This window comes from Carcharhinus amblyrhynchos, chromosome 10 (assembly GCF_965287045.1).
Source record: "Carcharhinus amblyrhynchos chromosome 10, sCarAmb.v2.hapA, whole genome shotgun sequence".
Classification (NCBI taxonomy): domain Eukaryota; kingdom Metazoa; phylum Chordata; class Chondrichthyes; order Carcharhiniformes; family Carcharhinidae; genus Carcharhinus; species Carcharhinus amblyrhynchos.
In genome coordinates, this window is record NC_137333.1 from 19,580,083 (window position 1) to 19,593,675 (window position 13,593).

Below are 13,593 nucleotides of genomic sequence, written 5' to 3' on the forward strand. Positions count from 1 at the left end.
GGCAATTTATTTTACTATTGGGTATCTCAATAGTGAGGCGTTCTTTAATATCTGCAAATGCATCATTTATAATGTTTATGTATCTTTAATAATACTTGAGCACAAATAAAACATGATTTGTTTTTTGTTGTATTTGAAAATGATGCACAATAACTAATGTAATTCTGAATGCAATTAGAAAAATTAGGACAAAAAAAAACTTTATACCACTCCAGCTCTATCCATTGTCTGAACTTTTCATAAATCTCTACAACAGGAAAAAGACTTTGACTTACTAAGTAGCTTCACAACCTCAAGAAATGCTCACACATTTTACAGCTATTGAATAGTTATTGGTGTATATTGTTGCTTTGTAGGCAAATGTGGCAGTCAACTTGTGCAAGTTCCCAACACAATGAAGAAATGAGTTGCAATTTAATCTGTATTCAATGCCATTGGTTAAGGATATATGACCAGGATAACTCCCCTACCCTTCCTATTGTGTGATCTCTTTGTCCAGGGCAATGAGTCCTTGGTTTATTATCCTGTTTGACCGCTGCTCTTTCCACAAGACGACACTCCTTCAGTACTGAATGAAAAATATCAGCTCTGATCATTCACTCATTTCCCGTAGTGGGGCTTGAAGCAGCCAATTTTTGGATTAATCAATGAGAATATGATTACAGGGTTACGGCTGATATTTGACGTCACATAGTATCCCTCAATTAACTGCTCAAAAAATTATTGTTAAGAATCATGAGAAGAGTAATTAGTTGAAAGGGATTAATATAATAGTATCACCATAAATATGTTAAAAGATTCAACGTGTATAATTATATCTTTATTCATAAATCCCTTTATATATTTAGCCGCCTAAAATAAAACAATTACTGTACTTCAGAAGTAATTCATTAGCTGTAAAGTGTTTTGTGATATTCTGAGAACATGGAGGTTTTATTTAAATATAAGTGGGGGTGGCATTGGGACACATAGGACTGAATTTTAACTCTCAGATTCACTGGGAGCCGGGGATGCTGACAGTACACTGAGAACTTAGACATTCAGGCAGCACGTTTGTCAATGACGTTTTAACAAAGTCTCTGTATTTGCATCTGAATCCAGGTTTCCCGAACTAGTGAGTATGATTATGACGCACACTGGTCTTTCTCTGCTCCACTGTTTAAAGGCACCCTAGCTGCAAAGGCCAGATTTGAAGGATATGGTATAGGCATGTTTTCAGGGAGCTAAACCCTGCTGAAGTGAAGGTTCAATGCGACCATGTTCCAGCAAATATGTCTCTGGAGGTGATGTTGCGCTCTATGCCTGTATAAATATATCCTTATTCATAAATCCCTTTATATATTTAGCTAAGATCTGCCTACGATAAAACAATTACTGTACTTCAGAAGTAATTCATTAGCTGTAAAGTGTTTTGTCTGCAGGAAGATCCTGCTCCCAGCAGACAGGGGAAAGGAGGTTGTTAGCAGAAACAAAGAGAAAGGGGACGTCAGCAGGAGTGTGGATGCAGTGACGCAAGGAGTTCAATTGCTTGAACAAAGCGGGAAAGCTGGAGAACTGTGCTGATCGCCTCCATCCTGTGGAGTGGCAGGTGTTTGAGGAGAAGGCCACTGCTGTTCCTGCTGCTGTTGGTGCTGTGCTTGCTGCTGCTTGTCGTCTTCCTCCTCTGAAATCCAGCATACTAATGTTATAGCTGTTTCCAGACTCGAAGACGGACAGCCAGGGAGTGCAGATCCAAGGCAAAAGAAAATCCAAGCTAGTAGAAATGACCTCCAAAGAATTAGAAGTAACCTCCAAAGAAATGAAAGCACTCTGTAGTGTAAACTCCTGTGAGCCAAAAAGAAAGATATTTTCAGGAAAGGGATCATGCGCCAGATTCCAGTCTTTAAAGAATTTCTTAATCCATAAATTGCACAACCTCCTTTCCCTCTCATTTTGTTTTCACTGGCAAGTAGGTGGCACAGTGCACAGTGGATAGCACAACTGCCTCACAGCCCCAGAGACCTGGGTTTGATTCCCAGCTTGGGTCACTATCTGTGTGGAGTTTGCAATTCTCCCCATGGCTGCGTGGGTTTCCTCCAGGTGCTCTGGTTTCCTCCCACACTCCAAGGATGTGCGGGTTAGATGGATTGGCCGTGCTAAATTGCCCCTTAGTGTCAGGGGGACTAGCTAGCGTAAATGTATGGGGTTATGGGTATGGGGGCTGGATGGGATTGTGGTCAGTGCAGGCTCGATGGGCAGTGTAGGATTCTACGATTCAATGAAGCTCGAAAAAGCGTGGAAAATCCATGCACACACGGCTAAATTCAGAATCTGGCTTTCCTGAGGTATGAGCTGCTTTGTCATTAACAAGGTATTTATTACTGAGCTATGACAGCTGGAGTAAATGAAACCTCAGCCTCATACCAAGACAAGGAATACATTGCCTGTGCATGTCATGGTCACTGTTATCCTCGACATAGGCTGCAACAGATAACCCTAGCAACATCATCCAGCTCATTGTATAATGCTGTCTCAAAGGAGGTTACTTAGACTGTAGTCAGCAAGGTAGCACATCTCCTTCTCTATTTACACAGTGAAGCAAGGTAAGGGAGCTCTAAGTATAACCTTGTGAAACTTTCCTCAATGATGCAAAATGCCATTGACTACTTGCTTGTTTCTTCAAATGTTCTGTTTAACAGATGAAATTGAATTTATTTCCTCTGTATGCAGTGGGTTTGCACACACAGGCAGAGCATTGTACAAGTTTGTGTCCACTATCAAAGCAGCAGCCGTGAGGCTTTCATTCTGTGCCATTGCTCTGTGCCAACCAGGCCTCCATCTTAAAAGTTCACTTTTGGACTACAATGGTTGTCTCCTCCAGAAATAGCTTGTGATTTATGGGAATGCACACATCTTCACAACTTTACTTCAAGAGCCACACTGCGACTTGGAACATAATTGGCATCCTCAAACAACTCTTCTGGGTCATTGGCCAAGATAATACACAGATTTACACATATTCTGCATTCTGCACAATTTGTCCATCATGAGTGACCAGCTATGTGAAGCAACACATTGAGAAGGTAGAGGAGTAAAGGAGGAATCAGCAAAGACAAATCTTTTCTCTCAGAGCTCTATGAGAAATGATAATGGAAGAGAACATCCACAATCCACAGCTCCAAGGTTGGGTTTCATGAGGGGGGTGGGGTGGATGACTTGCTCCCTGACTGAAAGCTCCATCAGCATCACACCAAACAGGAAACTTGCTGATCCACAGAAAAGTCCAAGGCTTTAGCTTCATTTTGCTCAGAAGCTGTTTGGACTTGAAACTGAAAGCAATATTGTTTGCTTCTCTCCCCCTAGAGTTGGAAATTCGTCTGTCAGTGAGTTGCTAGCTCGAAGCAGATGAAGGCAGACAATACCTCTGTCTCTCCCTCTCTCTCTCTCAGTATGAACTCTCGCAACACCAGATTAAAGTCCAACAGGTTTATTTGGTAGCAAACACCACTAGCTTTCAGGGCTTTGCCCCTTCATCAGGTGAGTGGGGAGTCCTGATCACAAACAGGACATACAGAGACACACACAGTTTACAGAATACTCATTAGAATGTGAGTCTTTACAGCTAATCTAATCTTAAAGGTGCAGACAATGTGAGCGCAGATAGCATTTAGCATAGATCAAAGAGATGTGTATTGTCTCCAGACAGGACAGTAAGTGAGATGTTGCTAGCTCAGGCAAGTCATGGGGATTACAGATAGTGTGACATGAACCCAAGATCCTGGTTGAGGCCGCCCTCATGTGTGCGGAACTTGGCTATCAGTTTCTGCTCAGCGACTCTGCACTGTTGTATGTTGTGAAGGCCGCTTGGAGAACGTTCAACGCCAGCATCTCCACATCATCTCTCTCTCTCTCCAGAGGTGTGCTGGAAGTTCCAGGATTGGGAAGTCTCAGTGTTGTAATCCTATATTTCAATGGAGCAATTCACATCCGGTGCTGAAAAGCTGTAAAATCCAGCCTCATGTGAGCATACTGGTTTTTTTGTGCCAAGTCTAGGAAAGGGTGTATGTTTACAGGGTGCTGTTTGACTGGGAACATCATAGCTAGCTGTTAAGGTTTATATTATTACCATGGCTGATTCTTATAATGCTATGCTAACTTTTCTTATCAGTGTTCTGAAATTAACTTTGTTTGATAAATGTTTCCTAGTAAGTCAACGGAATCATAACTGGAGTGAAACACGTATGTTCACTCAAGCCAAAATTAAAGTGCAGAACTTAGGGTCTAGGCTAACTTCATAAAGCGCCTTGGCGTTCTCACTATTTTTTTATTCATTCATGGGACAGGGCATCACTAGCTGGCCAGCAGTTATTGTCCATCTCTAGTTGCCCAAGGGCAGTTGAGAGCCAACCACATTACTGTGGATCTGGAGTCACACGTCAGCCAGACCAGGTTTCCTTCTCCAAAGGGCATCAGTGAACCAGATGGATTTTTATAATAATTAGCAATAACTTTATGGTCATTGGTAGATTCTTAATTCCAGGTTTTTTGAATTGAATTTAAATTCCACCATCTCCTATGATGGGATTTGAACCAGGGTACTCAGAACATTGGTTGAGTTTCTGGATTAATAACCCAGCACTAATACCAGTAGGCCATCACCTCCCCCTGAGTCATAACAGACTGTTATCACATGTCACTTTCCAGGCCCACTTTGTCATGCTAGCCAATTTCAGTCCAAAGTTCTCTGTTTCATAAAAACCTTTTATCTGCATTTATTTTCTCTCTTGCTTGTCATGTTTGAGTTACATTTTTGTATCAGCTTTTCCCATGATAAATTTTGATGTCCATAGCTGTTATGGAAACTGCCTATGTAAGTGTATAATCCGTGATCACACCTTCACTGATAGTGCCGGTGGTTTTGACAGAGAGTCACAGACCTGAAACATTGGGTAGAATTTTCCCCTGTGGCCCCTACCAACCTAGCACCACTTGAGTGGGAAATTAGACAGGTCTGAAGCATGGTCTGAAATAAGTGGCACGCAGACATCCACCCTCACTTTGCTCCAGGCTTTGAGGTGAATGCAGCATTCGAAGCCTGCCTGCCGCTGCGCCGCTCCAAAGTTCTCTGCACTAATAACAGTGATGACACACTGGTGGGTCTGGAGGGTTGCTCTGCTCACTGGCTTCCTCCATTCTACAGGATAATTTCTTCAGTGGGGATCTTGCAGGTCCATTTCTGAGGCAGTGTGACTGGTGAGGAGAGGGATGGTGGAGGGAAGAGGTGGAGGCACAGGACTGCAAGGGAAGGAAGACAGAGGCATGGCGCACAATGGGAAATGTCAGGGTTGGAGTGGCCAGAGAGGGAGGGTGAAGGGGAAAATGATGGCAGGCAAGGGGAAGACCAAGGGTGGGAAAACTGGAGCTTAGAATTAAAGACAGGAGCACTGACACAATAGAAGGTAGAATGGGAAAAGAACTACACAAAACGGAGGGGATGCAAGTAGACTCCAGAATACTAAAGGAAGGCTGTGTTGCTGTGGCACAAGAGGGAAGATTGCAGAGACATGGACACTTGCAGAGGGTGGATCATAGCTGACCTCATAATAAAATCTCAACACCATTGTCTTGCCAACACAAAGTCATGATGTAGTAACAAATCTTCTGGACAGGAGAGAACGGAGTCAATATGGGGGCAACTGCATTGTTCGTGGACCTCACACGTTTTAGCGGAGGACACATCAGCATTGATTGTCTCCCAGGCATTTTAACACCCCCGGCATCTTATTTATCTTGCTGAACAAACTACATCCTCTCTCCTTATTGGGGAGGAGTCAGCACGTACAGTAGGAATGCACGCCTCCCAACCCCTCCTTCATCTCTTCTCATCACAGTCCATCCATTTTCCTCTTCCAGGATATTCTCACAACAAGGAGGGAGAGATTCTAGATTGGAGGAGCGAAGGCTGACATTTCCAAGCTTACAGAGTTTGAGGAGGGCATCACAAAGTTGATGGGCGATGAGCGGGATCACGCTTATGGGGAAAGTAAGATGGGCCTCTCCCAGCAAGCCATTACTGATGAGTATTCCATGACTTCATCACCACATAACATTCATAATGAGAGACATGCAACGTTGCATTCAGTCTGTTCCTGAATTATACCTATCTGTTCTCCCTTACAGACACATTATCAGACCCAACATAAACCCCAACACTCCAGGACAGCTTAGATCTGAGGAGTTATTAGAAGACTTATCAATATTCCAGCTGCACTCTCCAGCTCAAAGACCATGCAAAGATCCACTGACCTTGGGAGGGGTTTTCCGGTTTTGGGGTGAGTGCAGCCAGAAGATCCTGCCCTATGTGACTCATGTTACAGATGCAACAGCAGACAGCAGAAAATCAGGTGAGAAACAGCCAATAGTGCAGGATGGAGGAATCTGTTCATTGTCTTTCCAGTGTCGTCTGTCTGACATGTGAGCATCTCCATGGGAAAAGTGGCAACCACCTTTGAGACAATGTTCCAGCAGATTCTGCATATTCAAGGACCACATGCACCTCAGATATACTCCCTTCCACCTTCTCCTGCCGGGAAAAAGATACAAAAGTCTGAGATCATGTACCAGCCGACACAAGAACAGCTTCTTCCCTGCTGCCATCAGACTTTTGAATGAACCTACATTATATAAACCGATCTTTCCCTACACCCTAGCTTACACATATAAAATTCTGACAGGGTTAGACAGGATAGATTCAGAAAGAGTGTTCCCAATGGTGGGGGAGTTCTGAACTAGGGGCCATGGTTTGAGGATAAGAAGTGAACTTTTAGAACTGACGTGAGGAGAAATGTTTTCACTCAGAGGGCAGTGAATGTGTGGAATTCACTGCCACAGAAAATAGTTAAGACCAATGTGTAGCTGAGGCCTCAATTCTTTCTCCCCTATGTACTCTATGAATGGTATGCTTTGTCTGTATAGCGTGCAAGAAAAAATGCTTTTCACTGTATCCCAATAGATGTGACAATAATAAATCAAATCAAACTCTGGTCCATTTATGTCCCTCGCTCTAACTCCACTTCACCTGAGGACTACACTGAGCATTGGCTCCCTGTGTGCTCCACAAGGAGAAGTAGTATATAAATTACCCTGTGACCCTGAGATAATCCTGTTGTCAGCATTTCTGTCCTACAAGTTTGTCATAGTTTGCATGATAGAGCAGTAGTCAATGTGAAGAAAAGTTGCATTTGCAACTGGTCATATTTCATGATTTCTTTTAGTTGTATTTATTTCTTTAGATGTATATCAAGTGTGACAACAACAGAAAAAGTTGAAGCCGCCGGCAACAATGGTGGCTTTCTCCTCTGCATCATTGGGAACATAAGGAAATAATACTCAAGAGGCCTGTCCCACTATATCATGGTACTGGGCTAGTAACTTCCTTTTAATGGATGGGGTGCAAATTTTTAGAGGCCTCCCAGGCACAAAGGATAACCAGTGACCTCCCATGCACACAATGTCCCATGGCCTTGACCTTCTCCACCCTGAGTGATGCACTCACCTGAGCTAGTCTGGGAGGTCAGACTTCCAGGTACACACCATGGGAAATCAGTCGCATTTCAAGCCAGTCTGCCCTCATCACAATGTGAATGGATTTTCTTAAGGGATGGAGAAGGATTCATTCAGACAGAGATGCCAGATAATGATATGTAAATATATTATAATGATGTCCCCAATGTTGAATGTCAGGAATTCTGTTACGTCATTGGCGATAGGGGGAGCGGGGACCATCACATCACGCTTTTACAGTAGCATGGAGCATGATTTGAGCCTCTCGTGTGATTTTCTCTTCTTGCTGCCAAACACACCCGAAAGGAAAAGGAGCAGACAATCCCCACTTGGAAAAAGTTAATCACTTTCTCCTTCTGATCTATTAGGACCCCAGACGTTCCCAAGTATTCATCCCACTTTAATCCTGACAGGACCTGGTGTTGTCCCTCCAGCTCCCCTACTAACCACCCAACTCAGACACAAGAAAGGTAGCTTTTATTTAAACTTACATCAGCCACCCTATGTAATTGCAGCACTTCAGCCCTCCAACCACTGGATGCTTGGCGTTTCTGGCACAGGACTGCTCTGAGATAAATGGTTGCCACGTGTGAGGCCACCACTCCCCAGCCACCAACTCCCCTCACCCCACAACCTCCCATCCCCTTGCCCACAACAGGCTAATGTTGACAGTTTCAGTCACATCAACGCTGCATAGAAGGTTACGTTTCCACCTCTGATCCATGACACTTTCAGCTTTCTAACAAACCCTGCACATATAGTTAGCTCCAGCAGATTAGTTACTCTCTTCGCTTTCTCAGATGTGACATTATACTTAAGGGCAGTTGGGGGATGGGGGGGAGGGCGGGGAGAAAGAAAACAGTCCTTCCCACTCTATCTTATCTCATATCCTCCAGTATTCACACACTCCAGCCCACACCAAGTGCTCATTGTTCCTGGACCTCCACCAAATACAAACATCTTCTTCACCACCCACCCAAGCAACTGACTCACCATCAGAAGTGGGCTGCACATATATATTAAAGAGATCAGATTCAAGAGTTGTTCTTTAATAGCTCACTGTATATAATACTTAGCTCATAATGTATGCTGTTCCAGGAGACATAATTTGATTTCAAAATGAAAATAAGATTACAATGACTGATAGCTCTGCTTGATTCCTGCCTAAATCTAAAATAAATTGCACATTTTTGAACAGTCTTTTTTAAAGGAGATACTAAACAACTTCAAAAATTATAAAATAAAACTCCAAAAGATTTGTTGCAGAGTTTTTTATTTGCAGTGTTGTGCTTGCTGCAGTCTGTTTTAACCCTTATATGGTGGACAAAGAATTGGAAGTAGATTCTTATTAGTCCATCGATATTTATTTAAATACACAATCAATAATCACACATCCAGCCAACAGTAAGTTATCATACAGAAATACTAAAGTTCAGGTCCAATACTAGACCTTGACTTAACTGTGTGACTGGCAAGTACCCAGGCAGATATTGGCCTTTATCTGTGCGTTGGTCTTTGTAGTCCTCTGCTTAGTCTGGTCCTTTGGTCTGGGCTGGCACTAGGTCTCTGTCTTCTTTCCTACTCGGGTGTGGTGGCTCTTCTCATGCTGGTTGTTGCTGGCGATGGTCACCATTGTTTTAGCTCATTCGTGGGGTCAGAGAGAGAGAGAGAGAATGTCATCTGTTTTGCAGCACCTTTTATCCCTCCTTGGTTTCATGTCCTTTTGGGTTGTCTCCTGATTCTTGTCAATCAGTTGATCAGGGTTTGATCACCCTGATCAATAAGAGTCCAAACAGGCGCAGCCACACCAATCTCTGGGTGTGTACCCAACACAGTAAGAAGTCTCACAACACCAGGTTAAAGTCCAACAAGTTTATTTGATAGTAGACCCACTAGCTTTCGGGGTTTGCCCCTTCATCACCTGACGAAATCCAGAAAGCTTGTGGGTTTACTATCAAATAAACTTGTTGGACTTTAACTTGGTGTCGTGAGATTTCTTACTGTGTTTACCCCTGTCCAACGCCGGTATCTCCACATCATGTGTACCTGACAGCCATGTCTGCAGATGCTGGTGGCTCGTAAGACACACATCTCCCACCCAAGTAAAGCGTTAAAACTTGTTTACCCATGTCTGGTAAACAAGTATGTTTGATCAGAGAGTGCCCATTGTCTTTGGGATGACCTATTTCCTGTGTATTCAATCACCTGAGCTGCAACCTGTTTATCTCTGTCCTTTAAGCTGCAGCCTGCTGTTTCAGTGCTTGACCAATTATCCCAGCCTGCTCTGTAAATCGTCATTTTAGGTGGCCCATTTGGCCACCATCCCTCCTGTTGATCCTGAACGCGAAGTGTGATGGATCACAAACTTAGGGCTAATATCTATCAGGAATATCCCAGTCACTCAACAGTCAAGCAAGTCCCAGATATTGGCATGTGCAGTAATAACACATCATATTTACATTCCAGAAGCTACAGGCAACAAACATTCTGCTGTTAACTATGGATTACAAATAACCACACATTCTAAAACAAAATCATTACAGTAAGCCAGTTACAAACAACCAAACATTCAAAAAAAATTACAATAAGAATTTGCGAGTCCAAGGTACATTCCAATAGTAAGATTTTCAATTGTCCATTGTTGTCCATTAGTGCAAAGAACAATCCGAAGGGTTCTCTGTAAACATTGTGCTAATGAATTAGAAGGGACTGTGATTCGAGGGTGGACCGCATGTCTTATTGTGCCAAACCACAAATAGCTGGGATACAAAATGTTCATCTTGCTTGGGGTGTTCTGTGTGCTTATCAACCTGATGAGTCCGATGAAGTAGATCGTAAGTTGCATCTTTGTCATTGTCCGTCGTTGTCCTGAGGAGGTCAATGTAATTTCTTCTGTTATCACGACTAATATTTGATGTATATACATGTATTTACTGTCCACCCCCACCTTGTTTTGTTTTCTGAAGCTGCATTATATTCAGATAAACCACTGGCAAAAGACTTGACTCTCAAGTGGCAAAGTTCTGTTGAAAACACCAAACCAGCTGACTGAGATTTGATTTTTAAAAATCAGTATACTGCTTTCAAGAAATGAGTTTAAAACAAAAGACCATCAGTTCCCTTTCAAAGAGTCTTGCAATAAGTTACATGAAAAGGTTGCTGTGTAGGGAGATCTTTCATTACTTTTCAGTGGCAAGGAAAATGACTCAAAAGTAACTGGGTACATTACTGGCAATATTCAACATGAGTCTCAATCCCTCCACAGATATTTCATGCCAATTTTCCAAGTAAAGACATTTAAATTCATTTGAAGCCACACGGCTTATTTTCTTTTAATGAAATGTTCAATCCTCATAACGAGTTAATTGAGTCAACAACTGGATAACCAGGTTAATTGCGATAAAAATGGTTTTCTAGCATTTTATCATAACAGACAAATTAAATTTCATCAGATACTGCTGTCTGTGGTTTCAGAAGCCATTTTAGGAATGAGGTGGGAAGTTGTTCCTGAATCTAGCAGAAATGTTTCTCTTGCTTTGATCAGTGATAGTCCCTGTATGAGTGACTTCCGTTACCACCACCACCACTGTAGTACAAAGAACAAAGAACAGCACAGCACAGGAAACAGGCCCTTCAGCCCTACAAGCCGGCGCCACCCATTTTAACACACTCAGTGAGTGCCTTATTCGAATCTTACGTCGCTCGTTGACGTTTTTGCCTACCTCTAGTGGAACTCCACAATAAAGGGGGTGGAAATTTAGGGAATTGTATCTATTCCAGATTAAGGGAGATCCAATTAAGGGACAATTTATTGACGCCAATCAGCCTAAAAAAACATGTTTTTGGGACGTGGGAGGAAACGGGAGTACCCAGAGAAAACCACGCAAGCATGGGGAGAATGTGCAAACTCCCACAGACATTGATCCAAGCCGGAGATCCGACCCGGGTCCCTGTAACTGTACAGCAGACAGTGATAGTCACTGAGCTGCAGAAGTATTCACCTTGGCCCTTGTACCCACCCTAATCGTTGTTCTGGTCTCCTGCGTCATATTGGCTTCCACCGTGATAGCCACCTTTCCTGTCACTATCCCAATAGCCACCTCCTCCTCCCCTCCTGTGGCCACTATTACTGTAGCCACCACTATAGCTGCCTCAGCCATACCCACAGCTGCCTCCAGACCTTTTCTTGGCATGACCCACCCGGATCTGGCACCCATCAAGGGATTTTCTGTTCATCGCCTGCAGCGCATCCCTGGCTGACTCTGGGTTTTTGAAAGTGATGAAGCTGAAAGCGTGGGACACCATGGTGTCTTTGTCTTTAATCAATTTCACCTCAGAGATCTGCCCATGCTTGGAGAAAACCTCTTCAAGGCACTACTCGTCTGTGTTGAAGTTCAGGCCTCCAACAAACAACTTCCCTGCTTCAGTCATGGTGGTGGAATTGCTGCCCTCTTGAGTGTGTGAAGCTCTAGGAGCTGGCCTAACTGGTGGAGCTGGTGGTCTCAAGGACAGTGTATGTGGTGGCGAGGGTCTCCTACAAACTCGGGTGAAGTGTCCTGGCTGCCTGCAATTAAAAACATGTCTCTCCCCAGGCTACTGTGTAAGGTGGAACTGCACCTCACTGATGTTGGGGATCCCCTCTACCCTCACTTCTCCACACTGGACCGTGGCTAGCCCTCATCGGAAGCATTCTAACTTCCCTATTTGACCGTGACTCCCTGAACTTCCTGTTTCCAGACTCAAGCTAACTGTCAGAGAACCCATGCTTCATTGTGTGTGGTCCCTGCAGCATCAAAATTAGTGCAGGCTTTCTTGCCTTCCTCTGCAGTGTGCAGGACTAATGTCCTAGCCCACTTGGATGAATTAGCCTCACTTAATCTAGCCCAAATTCCCCATATACACCTGTAAAGTCGATCTATAAACAACCGGCAAAGGTAATTGGATGCTCCCCATTCCTTTGTCTACATTTATTTAACTTATCTACAGAATCCCCTTTATTAAACCCTACTGTGGGTAATATCGCTTCCTTAATTTTAAGGTTCTTTCCCCGACATTTTGAGGGGCTAGCAGGGCAGACTGTACAGACTTGCTTAAGCACGTGACTATCAGTTTCACTTTTTCCCTTTCATCTAACCCATGCATTATCTTTTGCTGCCGAACTTCTTCAAGTAGACTGTGTGGAACAGCCGATGCCTCAAAGGTTGTGATTTTATTTGCGATCTCAGCCAATTGTGCCACTGTAAACAGGATTGTGTATGTAACAGCTGGGCCCTGAGCCTCTCCTACCCAACGCTGAACCGTCACTGGGTGCATTGGTACTGGAGGTGAATCTGGGGGTACGTTAGATATGACTTCCCCTGAGAAAGATGATGGAGGATCCCAATCCTTGGTTCACGTAACATACAGTTTAGCATTCTCTTTTAACTCTCTCCAGTCTGCGCTCTCTATCTCCTGTTTCTCTTCTGTCCCAAAGGTAAACATAAATTTGTTTTGAATCAATAATAGGGATTCTAGCCGTGAAATTTCTCGCTGGCATTTGGAGTGGTCAGCAGTTGCCTGTCTCTGTTCTTTACCAGCTTAATGTAGCACTTTTATTGCTGCCTGTAGATCGGTGCACTTAGCTTCCAGTCGTGCTACTGCCTGCTCGGCTCCATCTTTGGCCAAGACAGCGCGCTGGGCGTCTTAGTAGGGTCTCTCACACTGGGTTTGAAAATTGTCCAGATGTAATAAATTTGCCTGGTTCATTCTCTTTAATTCATTCATCTCTCTGTCCCAATCTCACAGTGCACTGGGAGACCCCCTCTCACCCCCACAAACACTGGGAGACCACCTTTCATCAGTCGCATGTTTCCTCTCGCGACAATGGTTGTGCGTGTGCATATCCCCCGTTCTTGCTTGCGCGCATGTGGGTCTCCCTTCTCGCTCGCGCGTGTGCACATCCCCCCTTTCTCGCTCACAAGGAGTGGCCCATCATGATCCCTGATGAGAACATAAGAAATAGGAGCAGGAATAGGCCATCTAGCCCTTCGAGCCTGCCCCGCCATTCAATAA

At 43.8% G+C, this 13,593-nt stretch overlaps 1 pseudogene; it reads right to left on the reverse strand.

The window, feature by feature from the left end:
* Nucleotides 1-11,082: 11,082 nt before the first annotated feature.
* On the reverse strand, nucleotides 11,083-11,973 carry LOC145349479 (RNA-binding protein 3 pseudogene; annotated as a pseudogene).
* Between the last annotated feature and the right edge of the window lie 1,620 nt (nucleotides 11,974-13,593).